Source organism: Symphodus melops, assembly GCF_947650265.1.
Source record: "Symphodus melops genome assembly, chromosome: 4".
Lineage (NCBI taxonomy): Eukaryota > Metazoa > Chordata > Actinopteri > Labriformes > Labridae > Symphodus > Symphodus melops.
Window position 1 is genome coordinate 6,302,259 of NC_136694.1, and position 27,997 is coordinate 6,330,255.

Below are 27,997 nucleotides of genomic sequence, written 5' to 3' on the forward strand. Positions count from 1 at the left end.
ATAAGGTTTATAATAAAGCAAACCATTTGCAAATCTGTCAATATTTCATGGAGTTAACAGTATTTTTGTTTAAGCTTACCACTCATCTTCCATCTGCTCCCATAGAGCACGTCAGCTGCCTGACCCAAGATGCCCGCCGTGTAGCTACGCCAGAGAATCCCGCATGTGTCATCAGTGTTTATATAATAATAATAATAATAATACATTTAATTTGTAAGCGCTTTTACGAGGGCTCAAAGGCACTTTACATGTAAAAAAGAAATCACAGTAAACAGTTAAAAACAGTAGAAGAACATTAAAGGACAGAGAAACAGAAAGAGAAGAGGGGGTTCTGTGACAACGTCCATAGCAACCAGTGACGGTAGAGTCACTGTGCGCATGCTCCTCTGGTGATAGGCATTCTGGGTGATGTCGTTAATATTGTTTTAAACCAGATTTGCTACATTCTGATATCTTTGCAGGCTTCTTTGATTTCCTTATTATACTATATTATTTGAATAATATTTTTGAATATTATATTGACATTATTTGTTTGTTGTATTTCAGGTGTATGACCTGTGGTCATTTAATTTAAAATAAAATAAGCTTTTTCAGAGGGCTAAAGAATGAAGAAATCTGAACAGTGTTAAGCAGCTGCAATATTTTGCCAACATTTTGCCACCACAATATTTTATGGCAGAATAAGGACAAGTTTTTGCTTTTGTTCCCTCAAAGGACAGCAACGTGTCTTACCTCTTCCTGATAGCAGTAGCAATAGCATGTAATGCTTGGTCCCTAGCCCCCCTCTTTGAAAATGGGTTTGATGTCACTGATCCAAGCCCATTGGCTCATTGTTGCAAGCACAAGCTCCCCTGGACTATAGCATTCCCAATATAGTAAAAGGGGCAGAACATACCTGAGAACACAGCCAAACCAAGGCCAATTACGAGAAAGAAGATCAGCCGATCCAATCAGACTTGGCACACATGGAGACCCTGCTGTTTTTTTTTCTCTCTCTCTTCAGAATTACAGGCAGATGAGAGAGCCTGCATGAAGCAGCAGTACATGAAAACTGACACTTTTTCAAGCATTAGAGATCGTGAACGTACTTTAGTAAGTACATAAAATAGATAATATGGGACCTTTAAAGTTGCTCCATGTTCTTTGTCCGAGACTGTTTTGAAGTATTCCTGCCTCTGGAGCGCGACTATCAGGTGTTTGTGTGCTCGTATGCGCCAGACCTGGGTGGAGTCATAACTTGATTTAGTCTAGACTCAACGAAGTGGTAGTTAAAAGGACCATGTGTCTTTTTGTCGAGAGCTAGTCAGATTTTTGTCAAGAGTTTGTCAGATAAAGATGTTGAAGAAGTAGCTTTGGCTGACAGAATAATTTCCCCATTTGTGTTGCATATGGTCCCTTGACCTAATAGTCTCTGCTCCCCTCTCACCCTGCACATGGACTTAGACTCTTCCCTCTGGCAAGAGACTGCAGTCAATCAGGACCAAAACCTCTCGCCACATGAACAGTTTCTTCCCCTCAGCGGTCAGCCTCATGAACAATGTCCCTGCCCTCCCCCCTCATAACACAGACTGTCATCAGCCCCACAGTCAGAAAAAATGACAGTAATGTGAAGGCTGAAACTGTTTCTTTATGTGTTACATTAACACCCACTGGACCTTAAATTTATTCTCTCTGATACACCATGTACATTGTGTTTTTTATTATTTTTCATATTTTCATTTTTTTTTAATTCTATTTTACATATTGGTAATTGCTTCTTATATTCTATTTTATTTTTAGAACTTATTTCACATGTTATTTTTTTTTCTTGCACCAAAACACCAAGACAAAGGCCTTGAAAATGTAAATGTACTTGGCAATAAGAAATTATTCTGATTCACTTAAGTCATTATCATCCTTATTAATATCCCTGAAGTGGTATCTTTCACTTTCCTTGCCACCAAGTCCTTGTCTCTAACGTGTAGAAGCAAACTGTCATCTCTTCTCTCTTGAGCTGCGAGGAGACACTTTTCTGCAGTGAATTAGTTTTTCTTTGAATCTTTTCCGTAGGCAGGCTGAGCTCTGTATTGGAAACAGGTGTTGAGTTCATTTGGCCTCGTTGAATTCACCTTGGGCTTGTGTCCTGTTTTAGCTCGGGCATTGGAAACAAGACAAGGAAAACCGCATATATGCCAGTTGGTCGTGGATCTGTGTGAACCTGAAAGTTTTTCCTCTCCAAAGCCATTTGTTTCCCAAACAAGTGTGGCAGGTTATTTGATATTAATGTTTAAAGGAATGTATGTTTCTTCTCTCTCCATCAGCTGATGAGCAAGAGCTATATGCTCAATCACCTGAGAGTAAAAAGGAGCAGTTGCCAAATGTGCATCCCTCTCTCACTCTCAAGTGAAAAACCCAGGACAGTGATACTACAGTTAATCTATGTCATGACATTTACCCAGCTTAAGGTTTAGATATGCAGTGGACATTGTGCAAAACAGAGGAAGTTATACCACCAACATTGCCTGTTTCTTGTTTGTTGTATTTTGTGATTATTATTAACTTAATTCAAGGTCATACAGTTTGCCTGATAATAGGGATAGGCACAAATCGCATGAATTACCCAAGTGTGGAACAATTTCTTGGAAGGAAACCTTTTTATACAAAATGCTAAACCATATGGCAGCAGTATAATTTCTGATATCCAGTAAATAGCAGCAAATAAAGTGGATATGGTTACAGCAATTAACCCTCGAAAATGGGTGAAATAGGCCCACAGACAGGCAAAATGTCAACTGCTTACTTTCTTTTCTCCTCACTCCTCTAAACTTAAAACAACTTGACTACACCTTGAAGTGACTCAGACTTTATGTCAAAAACACTCCCTTCAATTGGCACACAGATAGCAGGAATCACCAGCTAGCCATCTTCAAATCCCACTCCTCTCTTACATACTGACAGGTGACTGTTATTCAGCTGCGAGCACTGTCTATAAGATCCTTGTTATAGAAACCAAGCCTGCATTCTCAGGGCAGACTTTTAACTGTCCACACATTTATTTTGTACTGACAGCCAACATTCTGTTAGTTTGTATATTTTCCATTCACAAAATATCTTAAATATGCCAACTAATAATCATGTTATGCATAGGCTACATGTGAAAACATTTTGAATGGACTGAAACAACTGGTTAATAAAGCTCCTCATAAAGCCCATCCTTATTTAATAGATACATATTTTGACCTTAAACTTATGTCAGAAATAAGGATTAACTAATGATGCTGGCATATTTATGTATCGAAGATCCCACAGGTCAATAACTGTCTCAATTGTAAAAAGTAGCACACACTGAAAATAGTAAAACAAAGCTATTATTTTGTCCTTAATATATTTGCTGTATATATCTTGACAGGCAGCTAAACTTTTTCTAAGTCGAAGACTCTGAAAACATTGTCTGCTTGTCCAAAGGTTAATTGAAGTTGCAGAAAAGTGTGCGTTAAAAAACAAAAAACAATCAGCCTTATGCTGTCTTTCACTTGTACATAGATACAACGTAAATATACACCACTGCATGAATCAAATGTTTTTATCCTAACTGTATTTATTGTACTTTTTAATATGCCAGCTTGGCTTATCCCATTACAAATCCAACATGATTGTTCCTAGCAGCATCTTTGGCTTTCAGTTAAGCTACTACAGGGATTGCTTTGGTTGAAGCATCAGAAAAGATGCAAAATTCTCTTCTGACTGCAGCTGAAGTTGAAGCTGCAGTGTAATGTCTGGATAGAAAGACCTGACAGTTCTTTTAACAAGGTTCTCCATGATGTCCAGGCTTCCTCCATCTCTTGAGGTAATTGTGTGTCCCAGTCGCCATTCTCTGTGGTAAGTTCTCTGAGGATAGCTTTGACATAGATTGTGCTACAAATCTTAGAGGATTATAGAGACTATTGATGGTGGACAGGACACCTCGGCTGGTGTAAGGCTCTTCTGAGACAGTGAAGAGAAAACAGTCAACCGACTGTGGAGATTCCATTTGACTCCAAAAATGTGTTGAGTTGGAAGCATATCTTTATCAAGGTCAAGGTTTTTAAGGTTGCTAGCAAGATCTTCAAGTGGAAGGGCTTCCATGACAACTTTGTTGTTTGCTGCAATCATGTGGAGCTTCAAGTTCTATTTTGAGAGAAGTTCTTGTGTCCTTTTCAGTAAGCTGACAGCAGCTCTAACTGTAGGCAGTGTGGCAGCCTCAGGGTTGGCCTCTTCCTGTTTTTTTTCCTCTTTGCTGGCTGTGTTCTCCTTGTTGCAGGTATGTGGGTAGAGTCAGGGAAAACTCTCATACAGCACACCTGAGCAGGCTACTCAGGAGTCTATAAAGCAGATCCTCTCAATTTACTCTCGCTCTCTTCTCTGGCCTGCAGACGGCTGTCAACATTTGTTTGGTTGTGTTCTCGCTTGGCACTGGTTCATATACCCACACTGCAGACACACTCCTCACTGCAGACACACTGACCTCTTCACAAACATTACACTTTGTAAATTAATAATTTTAATTAAATTATATTTTGAATAATGTTACAGGCTATGTGTGGGCTCCCTCTTTTGTCACATACCGTTTAACCAGGTTGTGACAGTAGAGACTTCAAACCATCATCAACTTAGAAGTCTTGCACCAAAAAGTATTTGGCATCAGGGTCAATAAGGAACTCACTGAGATGGACTGATGGGTGCAGGCAATGAATAGCCACAGCATGTGACCAAACCCTATTAAAAGTTTTCGCATGTACCCTCATGCGATAATCCACAATGTCTTTGCTGAGGTCATTGTCTTGAAACCACTAAACGTAGAAAGTTCCTGTCTTCTTCTCTTACCAATAAACGATAGAACATCTGTTCTATATCAGCTGTCCTATCCTGAAGTGGATCATTACACCAAGCAGTGTATCGCTCAAATCCAGTTCCCAGAACATTGTTGACCGATACACTATTGTACTATCAAACACTACACATATTTACTTTGGTTTTCTTGGATGATGTATGCTGAATGTTGGTACATACCATTGTTATTAATCAATCTTTGAATTGCCCCTGTCCTTGACATGAAACACCGGGCATGGATCAAAGACAGTGGGGCATTTGAGCTCTGTGGTGTTTGTGTAGAAGGTCTTGATGGTTTGTGGACGCTTCCTAGGCAGCCATTACCGACAAAAACCCACCCTAGATCTAGCTTTTGAGCAAAGGGTTGGTTGTGTGAGCCATTCACCTGATTGCAAACTTTGTGAACTCTGATAATGTCCCTGCCTAAGAGGATAGCATTGTTTAGGCATGAGAGTTCATTTCTGGGATGAGATATCCATCATGCTCAATTGATGACTTGAGGTGAGCATAATGGATAGCTACGACAGGATTTGGTATCTCTTTTCTGTTGTTAGGAATGTCATTATATTCTATTACAACATCAAACTGACAGTTCCATCTTCTTCTTCCTGATGTATCCTTTTCTCCAGCACATGGACTTTTGTCGTTGAACACTTCGAAGAACTGTGAGTGAACGATTACTCTACTCATCCAATATTGCATACAGCTTCACTGCCTTTTCTCAATGGCCAGCTGGGTAAACTTTTACAAGACATTTTAGAACACGATCTATCAGTTAGATCTCCACCACAAACTTTTGTGCATTTGTTAGTGACATGAGATTGAGACAAGTTGTCCTCCTCCCCGCCATGCTCTGGAGCAGGGTCTTCTTTTTCCTTACAATGGTGCAGATCTGGGGTGAAGTGTTGTGTCTGTCACTTTTACACTTTGAACATTGAACCTTAACTTTAGAGTTGCTTGTGATGTGTGAAGATGACAAACAGCATTTAAAGCAGACATTGTTGGGCTTTTCTCTGAATGCGCGACATTGGCACAGTGGGTGAGGTTTCTTGTGAATGGAACACTGTGTATCGAAGTTTTCAGATTTTGTTGGGGGCTCACCTGTTTCTGCAAATGCTCAGGGGAATCAGATTTGTGTACAGAGACTTCACGAAACTTGTTTGGCTTCCAAACTGTCTTCTCAGCCTTAATAGACATGTCAGTGTGACAGTTGAGGTTGAAGCTTGTTTGTTTTTCTAATTCTAGCCTCCTGGCTAACAAAGTCTACAAAACAGGCAAAGGGGTGGATAGGAAACATGATTTTGCTGCGTGTAGAATACACCAACTGAAGCCCACTTTTCTTGCAGATTAAATGGGAGCTTTTGCACAATTGGGTTGACACCTCTTGCTTTGTCAAGGTAAGAAAGTCCAGGTAAACCTAATTCTGCCTTGGCTGCCTCAAGTTCATGCTAAGTAGATCACTTAGCTTTGTTAGTTTTGAATAATCTCGGTTTGTTATTTTCAGGAAGACATCAATTAGTTTAAACAGAGCATCTTCTATTGCCTGCTGAGCCATATGCCTGTTCGAGTCTATGCCAAATCATTTCCAGTCCTGCTACTGGATGATTGATATGTATTGCTCTTATCTGTTCGACGTGCTCTGCTGACTCCTTGCCGAGTCACTTAAGCAGAAGATCCATCTCATTACTAGGTATCAGGTCCAAACCTGCTGTTGCACTCTGAAAATACTTTTTCCAAGCTCTGTAGTTTTGAGGCTCGTCATTGAACTGCAGTAAGCCTGTAGCCACAAGCTCATGGCGAGCAAAGAACCTTACAAAGTTATTCATGTTTGAGCCACCATCATTGGAGTTTGGAGATGCAAGATAAGATAAGGGATAAGGATGCTGCACAGGAGAGGCTTGGTCTCTTTTAAACTTTAGTTTGCATGGCTCAGGAATGTAATGGTCTTAATAGATGTAAGGCTGCTTGAGAGGTAGGATGAGTTATGTTTGTTCTGGAAAGAAGGATTCAGTTTCAGGTTTAAGTTGTGAAGGTAACATGCTGAAGCTAGGGCTTGTTTCTGTTTTTGCTTGCCCTTCATGACAATGCAAATTCTGACTCATGTACTTTTGCGTGTTCGATAACATTGTTTTGTATGCTAAGCAGCTTTCAAGGGTGTCGAGTCTGGATATTATTTCCTTTGCTTCTCACTTATTCCATCAGCTTCAAGGGCTTCTGCCTCTGCAAAAGCTGCAGCTGTCTCTTTCTTATAATTTCGCATTTCCATAGACACGTCCAATTTAGCTTTTACCAACTTTAAACCTATTTCTTCTGCAAATGTAAGGCATGCTTTCGCCACTTCTGCTCTCACCCTTGCTTTCACTGCAGCTGATCCTGTTGAGGATGAACTGAGTGTACTGATGTACATGACGCTTGGGAGCGCGTTTTGAATGATAACGCTTTCTCGGCCATTGCACAGACTGATGTCGAATCCCTTCTTTAATGCTGTGATAATCAGATAACAGTGTTGACTTGTCCGCTAGAAAGCTGTGTTTTTACTGTTTTGTCCATAATATATACTCAACAAAAATATAAACGCAACACTTTTGTTTTTGCTCCCATTTGTCATGAGATGGACTCAAAGATCTAAAATTCATTCCAGATACACAATATTACCATTTCTCTCAAACATTGTTCATAAATCTGTCTAAATGTGTGATAGTGAGCACTTTTGCTTTGCTGAGACAATCCATCCCACCTCACAGGTGTGCCACATCAAGATGCTCATCAGACACCATGATTAGTGCACAGGTGTACCTTATACTGCCCACAATAAAAGGCCACTCTGAAATGTGCAGTTTTGTCTCACAGCAAAATGCCACAGATGGCGCAAGCATTGAGGGAGCGTGCAATTGGCATGCTGACAGCAGGAATGTCAACCAGATCTGTTGCTCGGGCATTGAATGTTCATTTCTCCACCATAAGCCGTCTCCAAAGGCGTTTCAGAGAATATGGCAGTACATCCAACCGGCCTCACAACCGCAGACCACGTGTAACCACACCAGCCCAGGACCTCCACATCCAGCAGGTTCACCTCCAAGATCGTCTGAGACCAGCTACTCAGACAGCTGCTGAAACAATTGGTTTGCATAACCAAAGAATTTCTGCACAAACTGTCAGAAACCGTCTCAGGGAAGCTCAACTGCATGCTCGTCGTCCTCATCGGGGTCTTAACCTGACTCCAGATCGTCGCCGTAACAGACTTGAGTGGGCAAATGCTCACATTCGATGGCGTCTGGCACGTTGGAGAGGTGTTCTCTTCACGGATGAATCTCGGTTTACATTGTTCAGGGCAGATGGCAGACAGCGTGTGTGGCGTCGTGTGGGTGAGCGCTTTGCTGATGTCAATGTTGTGGATCGAGTGGCCCATGGTGGTGGTGGGGTTATGGTATGGGCAGGCATCTGTTATGGACGAAGAACACAGGTGCATTTTATTGATGGCATTTTGAATGCACAGAGATACCGTGATGAGATCCTGAGGCCCATTGTTGTGCCATACATCCATGAACATCACCTCATGTTTCAGCAAGATAATGCACGGCCCCATGTTGCAAGGATCTGTACACAATTCTTGGAAGCTGAAAATGTCCCAGTTCTTGCATGGCCAGCATACTCACCGGACATGTCACCCATTGAGCATGTTTGGGATGTGCTTGACCGGCGTATACGACAGCGCGTACCAGTTCCCACTAATATCCAGCAACTTCGCACAGCCATTGAAGCGGAGTGGACCAACATTCCACAGGCCACAATTGACAATCTGATAAACTCTATGCGAAGAAGATGTGTTGCACTGCATGAGGCAAATGGTGGTCACACCAGATACTGACTGGTTCTGAGTCCCCAGACCCTCAATAAAGCAAAAACTGCACATTTCAGGGTGGCCTTTTATTGTGGACAGTCTAAGGTACACCTATGCACTAATCATGGTGTCTGATGAGCATCTTGATGTGGCACACCTGTGAGGTGGGATGGATTGTCTCAGCAAAGCAAAAGTGCTCACTATCACACATTTAGACAGATTTATGAACAATGTTTGAGAGAAATGGTAATATTGTGTATCTGGAATGAATTTTAGATCTTTGAGTCCATCTCATGACAAATGGGAGCAAAAACAAAAGTGTTGCGTTTATATTTTTGTTGAGTGTATGTGCTGTATATATTTCGGCAGGCTGCTCAACTCTATTTTAACTCCAAGAGGCTGTCTGCTTGTCCCCAGGTTTCTTGAAGTTGCCGAAAAGTGTGGATACAGTACATATGGAGCAGTAATGTACATCTATAGCCTGTAAACACTCATAGGTGAACTTTGAGATCTGTGTGGACATTTAGTCTTCTGATGGACATAAAGCAGACTAGAGTTGCTCTTCTGGTGCTCATTAGTGTGCCTGTATATATGATTTTCTGTGGTTGTATTCAGTTGAAAGTCTTACATGGCAGTGTTGTTTTATTCAGTTGTTAATATCCATGTGCTAGACATGGTCTACATTGTTATAACCAATGTACTGACTAGTTGTTTTGCTTGTTAGCAATGTTTTCCTTTAGAAATGTGTGAAATTTTACGATGTAAATCTTTAAATGCCGTTTTCTCAAAATTAGTTTTTTTCTCATACTCCCTCATAAATCTCCACTTCGGTAGTATTTCACATCCCAAACTTTCCATTTTTATTTTTCCTAAATATATTCTGCTGGTATTTACAGAGGGGTTTGTTGATATATCATTCATAGCCTGATTTATTTAACAGTTTATTCCTAAAAACGTAGCAAAAATCAATTTTTTAGGTCTGTTGATAGTATTTTCTGATTTATGGAGTGATAAAAAGATTTGTCTAAAATACTCTCTGTAAATTCCTTTGTATCTAATATGTTAACAAAATGAATAATTTTGAATTTGGTCATATCCAATGTTCAGATTTATCCCATAAATGTATGCAAATCAGCACATATTTCATTAAATAATGCCTTATTTGCATATTTAAACACAATATTTCAGAAAACTTGTAATATTAAAAATGTTTGTCTTGATGTAAGTAACTGGAGAAGTTTCATGTTTTATCCTATTCACCTGTAGTGTCTCGCCTTAAGCCACTTAGTGAAGAGGCAGACTACGCTGAGGAAGGTGTGGGAGAGGTACCATTTACTCATCGCTGTATAGCACAGCAAACCAAAATGTTAGTGCCTTCTATTAGTGACCCAGTGCTCTTAACTCGCATGCAAGTGGAGGGACTTCACCCTGGGTACCTAGCCTCTAAACAAAGTGGCTCAGTGGCTTAAAGAAAAAAAAACACAACTAATTAAACAATCAAAACAATCACAGGCAAATTCCAGTTGCTGGCAAAACAAAGCTAACCAACGCTATAAAGGAAACCAGTACATAATGAGGCGAAAAGGAACCAAAATAGGGCTAAACAACAGCAGGTAAAGCCACCTACAATGGAAACAAGCCATTAAAAGACAAGAGTTCAAAATACAAGAGAGACTGAGCCACCCTACTCACCAGCGACCACACCAAACAACTGCCAGAGAGATGTGTCAGGCACCCAGGTGCTTTAAATGAGCTAATCTGATTAGTGAGCAGGGGGGAGGGGACAGGTGAGAGGCTGCAATCAAGGGCTGCATGTTTGCAATACCACACACAAAATGCTTCGACACACACTATATGTAAGAAAATCCAGCATTTTATTCATTCTTTAAAACCTTTATTCACAAATACTGTCATTTCTCTCACAAACACAAAGTTTCATGTGTGTGACTGCTGTACATTTCGGTCTTCTAAAACAGCATTATTCTTAGGTTCATTGTGACGGGAACTGAACCGTCTCACAAATTCATTCATGTCTAATGCTTTTGCTCGTCAACCGTGTGTATTCTGTACCACGACTCATTGAATGCCCTCTTGCGGTTGCCGTGTTGCGTCTTGGGGAAAACCTTAAGAACAGGCTGCACAGGAGCCGCCCTTGACTGGGAAATGTCTGATGAGAAGCTAATTACATAAAAGTTGGACTAAATTGTTTATATCCCTCAACTTTTTAATTTTCATGGCATTCAGAAACAGTAAGTGAATAAGTGCATAATATACTGAAATTTAAAGACCATTTACAGAATAAATAGCCTACCATCAGGTCCTATTGGAGCAGAACAATTCTTTGATTTCTGCACAGGACTCTGCACCACACTGTCAGAGATCTGAAAGCAGCAAATTATTTGACATAAGCCTACTGTAATAATACATACGCAAGTAGTTTTGACTTTTCAAGATAGCTGCTTACCATCAGGTCCTGCAGGATCAGAACTGATTGGTGACTCTGGTGGCTCAGCAGAATGGGGGTTCAAGTCACCAACTTCACTCTGGTTGTCTGTGTCAGAGAGAGTCCCGTCCCAATTTTTGGCTAAAACACAAATATATGTCACAAACTCCAAGCATATTTTCAACTGAACCCATGTTGTCCATAAGACCACATTATTATTTATTTAAAAGTGAAGTAAAGACTTGTAAGCTTGTAATATTAAAGTAAATTGCGATAGATGTGGTGCTATTCAAACTAATACAAAAAATAAAGCCATTTCTTTAAAGTTAAGGTAAATCTTATCACCATGAGGTGTAAGAATTCCTTTTGTGCCATTTCATTAGATAACAATATCAGACATTTCATAAATTGCATCGTTAACTGTTATTGCTCTGCCCTGTGATTTCTGACCTGATGAAGAGGGACTGGAGGTGACCAGGTAATCTTGACCAGCCTTTGGTCTACCATCTATTGCTCTCTTTTTACTCTCACCTTGCTTATTTTAGTAAATATGGATTTACAACTTACCAACCAACTCCTCAAAACGTAGACTGCCATCGGTTGGAAAACTTTCTGCTGGGATCCTTCCAATCTTCTTCTTCTGTAAACTTTATACATGCTGGAAATTCCTGTTTGGTTATTTTGCCCCACTAGTGTTTGGGCATTGAATTGCATCCACCTATAATCTGATCGTCGCTCCCGGACAAAGGGACAGAGTGACAGGACAGGGGCACTTCAGGGGGCCAATCACATTTCACCTGGGGCCCCTGTGGCCCCGCCCCTAGATCTGGTTCTGAACTGTAAAAAGTGTGTTTTATTCTGAAAATGAGTCGAATGTTTTAATGATTTTTCAGTGACTGACTTCCTTGCACATCTACTACGGATGGCCCCGAACCACCGGAGCTGAAACGTAGTGCAGCCTGTAGAAGCACACACATTGAATAAAGTAAAAACCTATTTGCACCGCTTCCTAAATGGAGTGGAGACGGAGCCCTGTGGTTCGAGAATTTGCAGGCTTTGCTCTGAAAGTCAGAGTGAATAGGCAGAAGAAAAGGATTTATTTGACTTTGTTTTTTGTCACACATCACTCTTGTTCACCTGCAAACGTGGGAGTTAATCATATTCACCTGACTATCCACAAAAACATCTGCATTTTACAGGAGTCAGATGCTTTTTTCCAGCCTTGGTCAGCATTGATTATATTCTGTCACTGCATAAATGCAGAATCGTCAACACCCCATCAAGCAACAACAATCCCTTCATTATCAAATAGATATAAAGCTTTGGCTGAGTAAAATAGCATGCTTTCTTTCCGTTGCACATGAAGTTTACACAGAAACTTGATACTTCTATTTCCACAAGCTGAATTTCTTCAAACTTTACCATTTACCCTGTTTGTGGTTTCTATCCATGCTGAAATTGTGGGACTTTGATCTGTGAGGTATTGTTTAGGAATAGGTTTGCTCTTATTTGAAGCTCAGAGCCTGCAAGAACCTTTCACAGTGATGGCCACCACAAATGTTTCATGTTGCTGCCCCATTAGACAAGCTTAGCTCTTAATTGCAGTGGCACTATCTGGCGCATACGCTGGAACGGTGTTGCTGCAGTCAGCAGTCCATACGCCTCATTTTCTTTTCCTTGTCAGTGCATTAAAATCATAGAGACAGAGTTCCTGTGAAGACACCTTTAACACCTACTTTAATTGATGGCGAAATTGCCCTTGTATAAGAAGTTTGAGCACTTTTGACTGCAGGTGACTCTCTGTCTTAACTCTATGATCAAACTAGAGTCTTAGCTTGATGTATGGTAAAGTCAAGATAAGATATTAATTTGACATCAGGTTATGGTAAAAAAACAAAACAAAACAAAAAACCTGTTATAAATAAAACATAAGCCACGAACCAAGGCCCTGTGTCATTTTTTTTACATTTTTTTTAAGACATTTCAATCTTTACTTTTCATAATTGGTTCACAATGTTTTGCATACATTTCAAACATGACAATATAATGATAAAATTTCAACACAAAGCTTTTTCAAGATCTTTTCATTTGGCTGAGTGTTTACAGGAAATAGATGATGAAAGCCAAATTGGCACCTCTAATAGGGACTTGTGTGAATAGACAAATAAAAAATCCTTTTTCCCCCCCTTATGGTTGGAGTTTACCCAACTACTACAAATTATTAGCCTCACATCTATTAGCATTATTATAATGTTGGAGTGATTCATAGAGCTTTCACATTTCACCTCTATAGTTTACATACTTGATCCTCTCCGTTTCATCATTCTTAGGTTTCTAGTTGTCTCAAATGTATAAATTCAATGAAGAAATCGCAGAACAGACTGTGTATTGTTGTTACGGTTTATTTCAGCCGAGGTCAGATAATCACATTGACAAGTGCTAGCTGACTGACAAAGTTTCTCTGTGAATACACTTTCTTATATCTGCTTATATCACTATTCTGAGTACATCTTTATAATGCTTGAAGAAGAAATTACCTTGACTCGTAAATGTCAAACACACATTTCATTCCTTAGCAAGCTTTCTCAGACAACAGACAGTTGGCTCTATCCCAATATAGCCTAATTTTGCTTATGTGATATATTTTACCCAGATTTGATTGCAGTTACTCAAACCTCGAACCGGTTACTCTTGGTATACAAATTTAAATGATATATTCAAAAAGTGACGGAACTGAACAAATTCATGAAAATTCGTACAAACAATCATCAATACAGTTGCCATGGTAGACTGATCAATCTAGTATCATACTTGTGTTGTTACTGCTAATATTGTACATACTTATACTTTTAACAGTATTACAATTGTAGCAGGATGATGTGTCTCATCCCTGCTTAGTGTGAGTTTGTGTTGCCTTTCTTTCATTGGAGCCTCTGATAGCCAATTACCTTATGAGGTCATTCTGTTCTTTTCCTCTCCCTCTTCCTCTTTATTTTGCCCACCTACTTATGGGTGGCCTCACTTTCTTCTCTTCTCGCGGCCACCGGTTCAGGTATGTTAGCAGTGGCTGTTTTCGCTGAAAAATGATATCCTTTGCGTTGTTTCATCATACGTTGTTGCTTGTATTTAGATGTGTTCCTTGGACCAGCTGCAGGCATGAATGAAGCTGCTGGTCTCTACTGCTGCAGCGTGAGAATAACACACTCCTCTCTGACTTGTGTGTAGCCGGACATGACCTGATTGGTATGTACACCTCATGGCAAGTCTTATAACTCCTTGTGGTTATTTGTTAATGTTAATGGTGTATTTCTGTGTGTGGCAGGGACTGCTTGCTGGGCTCGTAACTGCTCCTTTGGCGTGTTGTGATGTGCTGGGTTCATTTGGTGCAGAAATAACTTGGTGCTGCTTTGCTGAGCTTTGACTTTGCTTTGCTTAGACTGCATCTGACTATGGCACAGCTTTGCTGAATTTCGCTGAACTTTACTGGTCGTCTGATTTGCCCTGTCCTGTTCACCCTGCTGTCTACGTTCAGGCTGCTCTGCTGGCCCTGCTAGGTTTGATTTTCCTGGCTGTTTAGTTTGCTACTGCCATGATCATGATGGTCAAAGCCATTCAAAATCCCTAAATGCGTTGACATAGCTGCCAGCTTGGGTGACAACGTAATGCGTATAAGTTGCATTTAATACTTTTATTTACACAACCAGGCAGAGTTGGCCTTGAATGGAGAACAACAACAAAGAGAGTTGGTCCACTTAGGAGCTGGTCCACTTAGGAGGCTATGAGAAATGGGGCCGAAAAGTGGAGGATGCGATCAAAATAGTTTTCCCTGTGACTTTCACCAATCAGAGTAGTCCCCCGCAAAAACAGTGAGCTATACGTCACTCTCAAACTCCATGACAACAGTTGACAAAGTGCTGCTGTGTAGCTGACACTGCTTCGTCACCTTTTACTGCATGTTTAATAGTTTTGATCATTTTTTAATCCAGCAGAGCCAGACAATAGACGATCTGGGTGCAAGATACGATCTCTAGGAAGATATAAAATACAGGGAATATCAGACATTTTGAAAAGAGCACCCGTGAAGTCAACAGCGCCTTTCTGAAAAGAGGAAAGAGCTCGGTGCAGCCACACAAAAATGACAGTGTCTGTGTGTGTGCACGTATGTGAGAGGGAGATGTCACTGAGTGAGGCAGAGGAATATGCTTCACAAAGTAAATCTCTATGCTCAGGGTTAAAATATCCTTCGATCACATGAAAGTGTGCAAGAAAATAATGACATGAAAAAAATGTGTTTTGCTTCCTGCCACAATTTAATTGCAAAAAAAACCCTGTTAAAAACATCACAACATCCATTGCAATTTTTTGGAAAAGCTGCCGCTAAATCAGGCATTTTAGGCCGCAACAATCCCCCAAAAAGTCTGCGAAATCCTGGAGGTAATGACTCATGGAGGTCTGGTACAGATGGTGGCACAGCCAGGTCCTGCAGAAAAGCAACTGAAATGCTAAAGACCCACAGATTGGAAGCAAACCAGGCCAGCCCACTCACACACTAGTGACTGTTCCAGTTTGTTAAGCAAGGGAGTAAAGCATAGACCACAACGAAGCAGAGGTCACTCCTGACATAGAATAGTGCAAGATTAAAGTTAATTTAAACTTCCCTGTAGGGATTACCACATTGGGACATTGTGCGCTGGTCTGCACCCTCTAGGACATTCAACATGACAGAGCTGACTGTTTCATGGGAAGAGGAGATGGGGGCCTATTAATGTAGAACATTATTACATGGATTTATTTTTTTAAATACATTTTGACCTTTGGACTTGGCATAGGCCATGGGCAGTGTAACTAACAGGTGGCTGGCCATAGGGTAGGCCCTTTCCCTTCCCCTCTTTTAGTGAGGTCTACAACTCCCACCTCAGGATGAGCTTTTCACAGATCCTGGGGGAGGCTGGAGACATTGAGTCCAAGTGGACCATGTTCTCCACCTCCATTGTCAAAGCAGCTGCTTTGAGCTGTGGCAATCCACAAACCCGGTGGTGGACACCGAAAGTAAGGGAGTTCTTCAAGCTGAAGAAGGAATCCTATCGGGCATTGCTAGCGCATAGGACTTCTGAGGCAGCTGATGGGTACTGGCAGGCCTGGCGTTCTGCAGCCCGGGCTGTTGTGGAGGCAAAAACTCGGGCATGGGAGCAGTTTGGGGAGGCCATGGAGGAGGACTTTCGGACGGTCTCGAGGAAATTCTGGAAAACCGTCCGTCGCCTTAGGAGGGGGGAAGCAGTGCTTCACCCACACTGTTTACAGTGCAGGTGGGAAGCTGCTGACCTCAACTGGGGTAGTCGGGCGGTGAAAGGAATACTTTGAGGATCTCCTCAATCCCACCGTCACATCTTCCACTGATGAAGCAGAGGCTGAGTTCTCAGAGGCAGACTCTTCCATCACCCAAGCTGAAGTCACCAAGGTGGTTGGCAAGCTCCTTGGTGGCAAGGCACTGGGGGTGGATGAGATTCGCCCTGAGTATCTTAAGTCTCTGGATGTGCAGGGGCTGTCATGGTTGACACTTCTCTGTAACATCACATGGAGGTCGGGGACAGTGCCTCTGGACTGGCAGACCCGGATGGTGGTCCCTCTTTTCACGAAGGGGGATTCGAGGGTGTGGGTATGGGGAAGATGGAGCGTGAGATCGACAGACCGATCGGTGCGGTGTCCGCAGTCATGTCTGTTATGTTGAAGAAGGAGCTAAGCTGAATGGTGAATCTTCAATTCCTACCCAATCAATCTTTGTTCCTACCCTCACCTATCAGCCAAGCATCGAGGAGCTCCTCTAGGTCCACCTCTCCCTGATTTGACAGTGTTCTAGACAGTGTGAACGCTTCTGCTCCCTGCACCGGCTTGTATGATATTGTTGTTCTGTTACACTATGGATTTATGTATATATCTTGAAGAATTATTAGATGATTGTGACAAATTAAATGTGACATTTGTAAGTCATGTTTAACTGAATGTAAACATGTTTTGCAGGAGTAGGTGAACATGTGCAAAAAACAGTGATAAAAGTCGTAAGTGAGCAGTACGGATATACATAGCAAAAATCAGTGATACATATATTAAAGTGCAATAGTGAGAATAAACAAGTTAGCAGCAGAAACTAATGCCCATTTCGGCCGCTTGTATCTTGTTCTTTCAGTCATGACCCAAAGCTCATAACCATAGGTTCTGCCAGACGTTCCCAGCAGACCCTCACTACATGTTTGGGCCTGCTGAGTTTGAACGGCTTCCTCCCCTGCCAGCGAATCCTGGTGGTGATTAGTTGACAACTTAGACCCTCTCTTCACCCGAGTGTCCGAGACACACGACCGGAGGTCAGATGACACGACCACAAAGTCTATCATCGACCTCGGGCCTAGGGAGTCCTGTGCCACGTAAACTTATGGACATCCCTGTGCTCGAACATGGTGTTTGTTATGGACAGACTGTTAGTGGCACAGAAGTCCAATAACAGAACATCACTCTTGTTCAGATTAGGGAGGCTGTTCATCCCAACCACCCCCCTCCAAGTCTCACTGTCGTTGCCCACATGAGCGTTGAAATCCCCCAGTAGAACAATGGAGTCCCCAGTCGGAGCACTGTCCAGCACCCCTCCCAGGGACTCCAGGAAGGCCGCGTACTCCACGCTGCTGTTCGGGCTGTAGGCCGAGACAACAGTGAGAGACCTGTCCCCTACCCAAAGGCGTAGGGACGTGACCCTCTCCTTCACTGGGGTAAACTCCAACCCCTGGCGGATGAGCAGTGGGGCTATGAGCAAGCCCACACCAGCCTGCCGCCTCTCACCGCGGGCAACTCCAGATAAGTGAAGAGTCCAGCCCCTCTGCATCCTTCTCCACCAGTCCCTGCTATTGACTGCCGCCCGATCCACAATGCACCCGACCTCTACGGATTTGGGCGTTGACTCCACAGGAGGACGGGGCCCGCGTTGTTCTTTCGGGCTGGACCCGGCCACCAGACACTGTCCTGCAGGCCCCTAATCCCAGGCCTGGCTCCAGGATCTATGTCACGGTCCTTGATTTTAAAACTTTCATAGGGGTTTATGAACTGCTAGTCTGACCCATCATCTAGGACATGTTTGCTTTGGGTGACCCTGCTGGGGGCACAAAGCCTCCGACAACATAGCTCCTAGAATTATTCGGGAGCTCAAACTCCCTCACCACGATAAGGTAGCAGTTCAGGGGGGAGATTACATATAATAATTAAATTTATTTATTAAAAAAATGATACATTTATTTAATCATTAATGTCAAGCTTAATGTCAAGCTGGACTTCAGTCTGTTTAAAAGAAAACAAAAATTACTATTCAGTAGATAGATCGATAAATTAAATTAAATTAAATAAATTAAAAAAGAAACTGCAGAAATAGATTTTAATTTTTGTTAAAATGCACTAAATTGGTTAAGAGAAAAGGCAAGATCACCCTAATTAGCAAACCTGACCGGAAGGAACCAATCTTCACAGCACGAGTGCACCGGGGGCATTAAAAAAAAGACGCGCACACGGGAAAAGTTTGTTAGTAGAGGCAGACCAATAGGTTAAGACGCCAAACTAAAGAGAGATTAAAAAAAACACAAAAGTAACTGTGCAAAGTCGATGATCTACAAAAGAAACCAAAGAGGCAGTCGGTAAGTGCTTTTGTGACATCCAAAAGACTGTTTTGCAGGCATGGACAGTTCGCAGCTGTGCAGGTTCAGGCAGGTGCTGTTTTGGTGATAAACCATTGGTAGCGTGTCTCTTCGTTTTTTAATGCCGGACTTGATGGATTAATTTATTGATGATTTGATATTGTTGTCACGGGTGACATTAATAAGGCGGTTTTGTTTACTTTGCGCGTGTCATTAAAAACATAAATAGAATATTTATTTGCTATAAATAGTTGGAATAAGTTTAAAATACAAAACATCTGTTAAAATGCAGGATTAAAATGTGTTTAAAATACGGAAAAGTATGTTTAAAAAGTAGAACATTAAAATGGTTTTGAACAATTAGTTTTGCATGTGTTTCAGTTAAAATGTTGGAGTTATGTTGATTTAATGTCATGTTAACATTTTGTATTTTCTTTTGTTTCCAAGGTTTTTCAACTAAAACTAAACCTGTACCGAAACCTATTCTAAATCTACATTGAAGTTGCCAAAGGCTAAACTAATAACTTGAATAAATCTTCAAATAAAGGAATTGAAAAGGAAAACGTTTTGAGTGGAGTCCAGTCCTTTGGGTGGAGCATCATTCCATTTCAAGTTGGGAAGCACAGGAGAAACTTGACAACTAATTTAAATCATATTTTTTTAATAAACTGGGATGAACCACTCTGCGATCAGAGCACAACCCAAGATTACAATATCAGTCTCATGTTAATTACCAATATTATTAATAATTAACAATCTGTATTTAATTGAAGGTATGAAATCCGAACACAAAGCCCTTTCACCCAGCCTATGTCACAATATAAATACACAGTAATCACACACAGCTGCTGTTTAAATTATAACATAATTTATTTAACAAAGCAACACCAAATTAATCAATGAAACTCAAACAACTATTATAAACTACAGGAAACAAACACAAATAAATGTGCACGTGTGTGTGTGTGTGCGTGCATGCCTGGCAGAGAAAGAGAGACAAAACCAAGATGGTGGAGAGGGACAATGTCCCATGTGGTCTAGTGAAATAGTTGAAGCTCTCTGAACTGAGTCCAGAAACTATTACTTAGCTATTACAACAGAAAGCCAGTGGCCGGACTTTGATTCAACGGTACACATGATCTTTCTGATGGTGGAAGCAGTTAACTGAAAGTAAACTAGCATACCATTGAATAAAAAATGCAATGGCGAACACAGCGGTTCAGCACAATAAAACAAATGCAGAGGCTGACAACAGATAAACAGAATGTGACGTCTCGTCAACAATATTGCACAATTATCTGTGGTAATAAAAGAAAAACTGTTTCTAAAAGCTATTTCTGCCCATTCCAAAATCTCTTACTGTGGATCACTCCTGGTGAATGTGTCAAGGTTCGTTTGGTCTCCACTTTGTTGAACGTTAAAATCTGCAGCTTCAGGCAGGTTTCCTTCGTGGCAGATGCAGGAGTAGGTAGCAGGATTTAGATATTTGACTTGAGCCTTGCTCTATTTGTCCTTCTGGATTCTGGAGCCGGATTCTTTGTTTCCTTGTGGATTCAGGGATCAGTGGGCTTTCTTTAGTGCTCCTGTCCAATTGCCTTCATTGACGTCTTACAAAAATCAAAGGGAAGAAACTCTTCATGGTCGAACCAGGTAATTTCTGATCGTGTCCGAAACTCTCAAAAATATGCCGTGGTAGTAGTCAACTGAAGCCTCTGATGCTTGATGTGAAGATCTACAAAATCTATGCAGCAGCCAGGGAAGAGTTGACTTGCAGTCCCTTGAGGCTGTCGTCATCTCAGGTAAAAAATCCAGCATAGGCTACCTGCAGTACCTTGAGGTTAGCCGAGAGGAGGGAGTTGGCCTCCTTGAATGCTGAGGTCCAGCATTTGAAACAGCCTCTAAAGTTGAAAGCATTGCCCAGGACACACAGTGGTTGTGGCTCTGTCCTCTTCCTTCTGAAGTCGATCACCATCTCTCTTGTCTTGTCTACTTAACAAAGTTATCCACCAGCGTAGTGCTGTACTCGTCTTCTTGCCCATCACATACACAGCCCACCACTGCAGGATCACCAGAACGTTTCTGAAAATGGCATGACCTGGAGTTGTTTTGAAAATCAGAGGTGTACAACATGAAAAGGAAAGGAGACAGCACAGTCCCCTGTGCAGCTCCTCTAATGCTTTCTACCATTCCAGACTGAACACTGCCCAGTCGGACAAACTGTGGTCTGTCTGTACATTGCCATTAAAAATGAAATCCAGCCACTTTCTTCTTGTTTTGTTCGGCAGCTGGAGTTCGAAACAAAGCCACATGCTGGTCTTTGTAACCTACAACCGAGCAAGTACCGGGAACCATCACTCCTTCGCTCGCTAGAAAAATAATGGCAGAGTTTCCCAAAAGTTTTCATCAGGTTGGAGGTGGAGTCGGTGGAGTCCATGGGTGGGACAGACTAGGTGTTTCACTAAGGTGTTTCCTTTCCTTCTGTTGGGTTGACCTTTTTATTTAGCGTTTTTCAAAAATGTTGTGCTACGAGATGGTATTTCCACAACTCAATTTTTATTTAATGCACTGTATTTACAGATGGAGCCCCCAAAAAATTCCCCCCTTCCCTGCCACGGTCTGTGCATTTTCCTGTATAAGGCCATGAAGTCCTCGAGATCCCCTGCGGTGACGTAGTCGATGAAATAGGCAGACTTGTAACGCCCCCTACTTGTGAAAACAAGTTGCAACCATTGATCTAACCATCAGGAGGAGCAGTGATTATGGAAGCTAAAGTGATTACTGCATTTGAAAACAGCTGCACGTAAAACTATGTGTCATTCTATAGCCTTAGTCTCTCTCTCTCTCTCTCTCTGTGTGTGAGAAAATCTCCTCATTCTCCCTTCGTCCTAGTGCTCCTCCATGCGCTGTGTGCTTTCTTGCCTTTCAAATTGCATGTGAACAGATTTTATATATGTTCTTGGTTTGAGATCCATTTAACAACATTTATACATCCCCAACTGTTTTTATACAGAGTTGTGAAGCTCTGCAAGGCAGTGGTAAATTTACCTGATATTAAAGTGTGATTATCATAGCATCCTTTTTTTCATTCTTAACTTATCTTGTACATTAGCCTACTTTTTCATATATTTATTTACATTTATTCCAGATTTACGAATTTACAGACAGACTCGTGTCTTGAAAGCAAACTTGCAATGCATTAAGCACGATGAAAAGCACACATCCTGTGCAAATAGAATCAAATCATGAGCGTTTCAGTGCATCTTTTTGTCCAAACGTAGTGATCCATCATAACAGTTCCTTGGATCAATCAGTCACACTGTAAGGGCAAACATTTAACACACTGAGACACACAACCTGTGACAGAGATGTGACCCATGCATAGATAATCCCTCTGTCAATGATAAATACAACTTTATAAGGACATTTGTACAATAACTGAGCAGCTTCTGGGCCCAACCGGTCACTGCACCGCTATTCATGCGCCATGACGCAGGCTGGAGTCGCGTCAAGTGTGCTACTGTACATCATAAATAAAACTGAGGATGCCGCTGTGTCATAATGTACAGTAATATGCATTAGACTCAAAACAACAATTATTTTGACAACAATGCTCATCAAACAAGTACATGTGTAAAATTAATCCAGAGACTGTAATCCAGTTATTGCACAGTAGAGAAGTAATGAATACATTTAATGTAATAGAGAAAGTCATATAGAATATATTCAGTATGACTTTGTGCAGCAGTTGATGTAATTCAGGATTCACTAATCTTAGTCTGAGTTAACTAAATTCAGCTCAATAATACTGTAGGCTGATGTGTTGTTGGTGACACCCTACAATTAGATATGTGGGTGTGTTTACAGTGTAACGCATGAAAACAGGGGCAAACTCTCTTTGCCTGGGAAGTGACTGGAAACCAGCTAAAAGCTGACTGGCTACTACCTGGAGGGGAAAATCCTGTTGGTTGGTACCGCTATGACACCATCTCTTTACCAATACCAGAATTATCTTATATTGCAATAGGAATAACCATAATTTAAACCAGCAACACACAACAAAAAGACAAGAAAAAAATGCATTAAAACAAAAGCCAACTCAAAAGGAATAAAACACAAGTTGACCTGTATAGGCAAAGCATCTCATCCAAGTTTCCCTTTCAGAGTCCAAAAATCTATCTAATTACCTGATAGTTCAATTTAAATAGGGCCTACAGCAAGCATTTTGTTCTGTTTCAGTTCAACAAAAATATGTGAGCCCTCACTTCATTATAAATATCCTTGGGCCATCGCTTCTTGACATACTGTAGTAGGAGCTACCTCTTATAATCTCAGGATAGACGACCAAGCTTAGAATTTTTAAAAATACCGCTGATGTTTTTTGAACGGCTCAGTTATTTTATAAATGTCATTATAAAGTTGTATTCATCATTGAGAGAGGGATTATCTGTGCATGGGTCACATCTCTTTCACAGGCTGTGTGTCTCTGTGTGCTGAATGTTTGCCCTTACCAACCTGTGTGACTGAGTGATCCAGGAAGCTATTACGATGGATGACTCATTACGTTTGAACAAAAAGATGCACTGAAACGCTAATGATTTAATTCATCCACACTGGATGTGTGCTTTTCACCATGCTTAATGCATTTGTAGAAACTTTGATTCTGTTTGCAGGTTTTCTTTCAATGCATGGGCCTGTCTTCTGCCCGATTCTGCATCTGTATCATCGCCCTAAGACTCTCGAAATTACATGCAGGATACTAAATCTACTATGTATTTAAATGTAATTTTTACCTAAAGAAAGAAAGAATGAAGCACTTTTAACCCAGATGAAAACCACCATATATGGTTAAACAGAAGAAGACCAATCCACCGTCCTTTGCTGAACTGCTGCTACGCCTCAGAACTGAAGAGGACCGAGAAGCTGCGAAAGCCCAGAGGATGAAACAGCATCTGGGGAACATCAAACAAAGAGTTTCATCACAAGCCCACTTTGCATATAGAGAGGAAGAGAAAGAGATATGTGCTGCGTTTACCTCGCTCACCAAGCAACTCACCCAGCAAATGGCTGCCATACAGCAACAGCTAGCTGCTCTGACCTCCGCCCGTTCTCTAGAGCCTCAACCCAGCAATTCCAGAGCCAGTAATGCTGCAAAGCCCCACATGAAGCCAAAGTCAACATACTCTGCTGTTTCAAGCCCAAAGCCTGGTTTCTGTTTCGCTGTGGTGAAGATGGACACATTAAGCCACAGGGTGACAATCCACCTAACCCCACTCTCATCAGTGCTAAAAGGAAGCAGTTCAACGAGAAGAAACAAAGATGGCAAAATCGAACTTTCCATACCGAACATTTAAACTAGAATCGGTTCCTGTTGAGGGACAAACAGGAACTGCGCTGGACCCAAACTGTCCCGCATCTTTGAAGAAAACTGTACGGTGTGAAGAGCTACAGCATCCTATACCCGGGGTAACAGTCAAGCTGCCTCGGGGCCTAGTTGGATCCCGCTGTACTGCTGAAATTGGTATTGCTGGCCACAACTATCAGTGTCTGTTGGACACTGGGTCGCAAGTGACCACTATACCTGCATCATTTTACAACCGCCATCTCTATAATGAACCCATTAATTCGCTCAACGACTTGTTACAAGTTGAAGGAGCTGCAGGCCAATCAGTATCCTACCTTGGTTATGTTGACCTTACCATGAAGTTTTCTAAAGACTTTCTGGGAAGAGACCTTGAAGTTTCCACTCTAGCACCCGTGGTTCCTGATTCACGCCCTGCTACTCTACTCTGCTACTCTCCCAATCTACTGTGCTGATTGGGATGAATACACTCGAGCCCCTGTACGAGCAACATCTGTGCAGCGCTCAAGGTTACAAAGCCATGCTAAAGACATTGCAGCTGACACATCAGCAGAGAGACACGGGTAATGTTGGAGTAGTGAGACTCCTGAGCAACGTCCCAGTGCGAGTACCGGCCGGCCGCACTCTTCTCATCGAGGGCTCTGCCAGAATGTGTTCTTCTTCGCCATGCCAGTCTGTCCTGTTACACCATCCTGCTTCAGCCCTGCCTGGTGGGTTATGCATCAGCAGCTGTTTGATCTCACTGCCTGTCACTTCTCACCTGTGCGCCGACGTGAGTGGCCGCATATCCAGTAGCTCCGTCCCTGTCGTACTTGTCGTGATATGTTATTTGTTTGTCTTGGCTCTGTGCCAACTTCTACTTTTATAGTTTTATAGTTTTTATAGTACACTTTCAGTGTATAACTTCATGTATCCTATGGATACTTTTTCGTGTTTTCGTGGAAATAGCAGCGGAAAACTTTCTTATTCAAGGGAGACGCTGCTCTCGCTCCGGTCAGCGGGACAAGCCGGCGTCGTTCACCCGATACCTGATGAGCTGAGGCGGCGGTACAGAAGCTGTAGAGCCGGGGCTCTGTTAAGGGCTAAGCGATGGAGGTACAAGCCCTCGGTTCCGGTGATAGTGATGGGGAACGTAAACTGTCTAACCAACAAGACAGACGAGCTGGCTGCTCTCGTGAGGAACAACCGGACATTTAGAGAGTGCAGTTTAATGTGCCTCACAGAAACCTGGCTGACTCAAAACACCCCGGACGCTAACGTGGATCTACCGGGCTTTACTACAGTGAGAGCGGACAGAGACACGAAACGCAGCGGTAAACGGAAAGGAGGAGGACTCGCGCTGTTTATTAACAACAGATGGTGCCACCATGGACATATTACTGTAAAGGAGGCAATGTGCAGCAAAGACATCGAGCTGCTGGCGGTGGGTCTCCGTCCTTATTACATGCCGAGGGAGTTCTCTCACGCGATTGTGGTCTGTGTTTACATTCCACCCTGTGCACACGCCGAGACTGCGTGTGACGTCATCCACTCAAACATCGCGAGATTACAAACGCTGCACCCGGATGCTTTCATTGCCATCTCAGGGGATTTTAACCATGTTACATTGAACTCCACACTACCGGACTTTCACCAGTTTGTGAGCTGTCCCACCAGGAAGAACAGGACAATAGACCTCCTGTATGCAAACGTGAAGGACGCCTACACTGCCACCCCCCTACCACCTCTGGGTAAGTCCGACCACAACCTGGTCCTACTCAAGCCACAGTACAAGACTAAGATCCAGAGACAACCGATAACTACTCGCACCTTCAGAAAGTGGTCTCCTGAGGCAGAGGAGGCGCTCAGAGACTGTTTTGAGACCACTGACTGGAGTGCCCTGCAGGAGACTCATGGTGATGACATTGAGGGGGTCACACACTGCACAACTGACTACATGAACTTCTGTATGGATGTTGTGGTTCCCACTAAAACTGTGCGCTGCTTCCCGAACAACAAGCCCTGGATCACCAGCGATGTCAAGGAGATCCTTAACAGGAAGAAAAGGGCATTCAAGGAGGGAGACCAGGCAGAGCTGAAGCGTGTGCAGGGGGAACTCAAGGTCAGACTCCGAGAGGCAAAGGAGGATTACAGAAGGAAGGTAGAGCAGAAGCTGCAGCAGAACAACATGAGGGAGGTCTGGGAGGGCATGAAAACCATCACAGGCTGCAAGAAGAAAAATAACAACGCAGAAGACGGGGACCCTGAGAGAGCAAACCAGCTCAACTTGTTTTTTAACAGGTTTGACAGCCCCGTCGCTGCAGCCAGTGCCTGTCCCCCGCCCCCCCTCCCCAGCACCCCTCTACACACCCCCTCCCCCCCCTCACTCCTCCCAACACCTCCCCCCCTCACTCCCCCCAACACCTCCCCCCCTCTCACTCCCCCCAACACCTCCACCAGGACAAACACAACCCCCAAAGACAATCCATCCCCCCTCCCCCCCCCACCATCACCAGAGACCAGGTTAGAAAGGAGCTGAAGAGACTCCGCCCCAGGAAGGCAGCCGGCCCAGACAAGGTGTGTCCCAGGATGCTAAAGGCCTGCTCTGCTGAGCTGGGGGAGCCACTTCAGCACATCTTCAACATGAGCCTGCGGCTTGGGAAGGTTCCTGTACTATGGAAGACCTTGTGCCTCACCCCGGTCCCCAAGAAGAAAAACCCCAGTGAGCCAGGCGACTTCAGACCAATCGCTCTGACATCCCACGTTATGAAGACCTTTGAACGGCTGCTGCTCCAACACCTCAGACCCCAGGTCCAACACGCACAGGATCCCCTGCAGTTTGCATACCAGGCAAAGGTGGGTGTGGACGATGCCATCCTCTATCTCCTACACAGGGCTTACTCTCATCTGGACAAAGGGAGCAGCGTGATGAGAATCATGTTCTTTGATTTCTCAAGCGCCTTCGACACCATCCATCCCCTCCTACTGAGAGACAAGCTGACCGAGATGAGGGTGGACTCGTACCTGGTGAGGTGGATCACGGACTACCTCACAGAGAGACCACAGTACGTCAGACTGAAGGACTGCACATCTGACACTGTGGTCAGCAGCACCGGAGCACCACAGGGGACCGTGCTCTCCCCTGTCCTGTTCACCCTGTACACCTGACTTCCAGTATAACTCTGAGCTCTGCCACATGCAGAAATACTCGGACGACACTGCGATAGTTGCTTGTGTCAGGGATGGACAGGAGGAGGAGTATAGGAGCCTGATCAAGGACTTTGTGACATGGTGCAGTGACAACCATCTGCAACTAAACACCTCCAAGACCAAGGAGATGGTGGTGGACTTCCGAAGGAACAAACCACATCTAGAACCTGTTTCCATCGGGGGGGTCGACGTGGAGGTGGTCAGGACCTACGGGTATCTGGGGCTGCAGCTGGATGACAAGCTGGACTGGTTGCCTAACATGGACACTACCTGCAGGAAGGGACAGAGTCGTCTGTACTTCCTGAGAAGGCTGGGGTCCTTCAACATCTGCAAAAAGCTGCTGCAGATGTTCTACCAGTCTGTGGTGTCCAGCGTCCTCTTCTACGCCGTGGTGTGCTGGGGAGGAAGCTGCAAGAAGAGGGACGCAGCACGCCTGGACAGACTGGTGAGGAGGGCCGGCTCTGTGGTGGGTGCAGAGCTGGACTCACTGGTGACAGTGGCAGAGAAGAGGTCTCTGGACAAAATGCTTTCCATCATGGACAACACACAACACCCTCTGCACAGCACCTTCACCGGGCAGAGGAGCATGTTCAGTGACAGACTGCTGTCACAGTCGTGCTCCACGGACAGACTCTCCACTGCAGGGA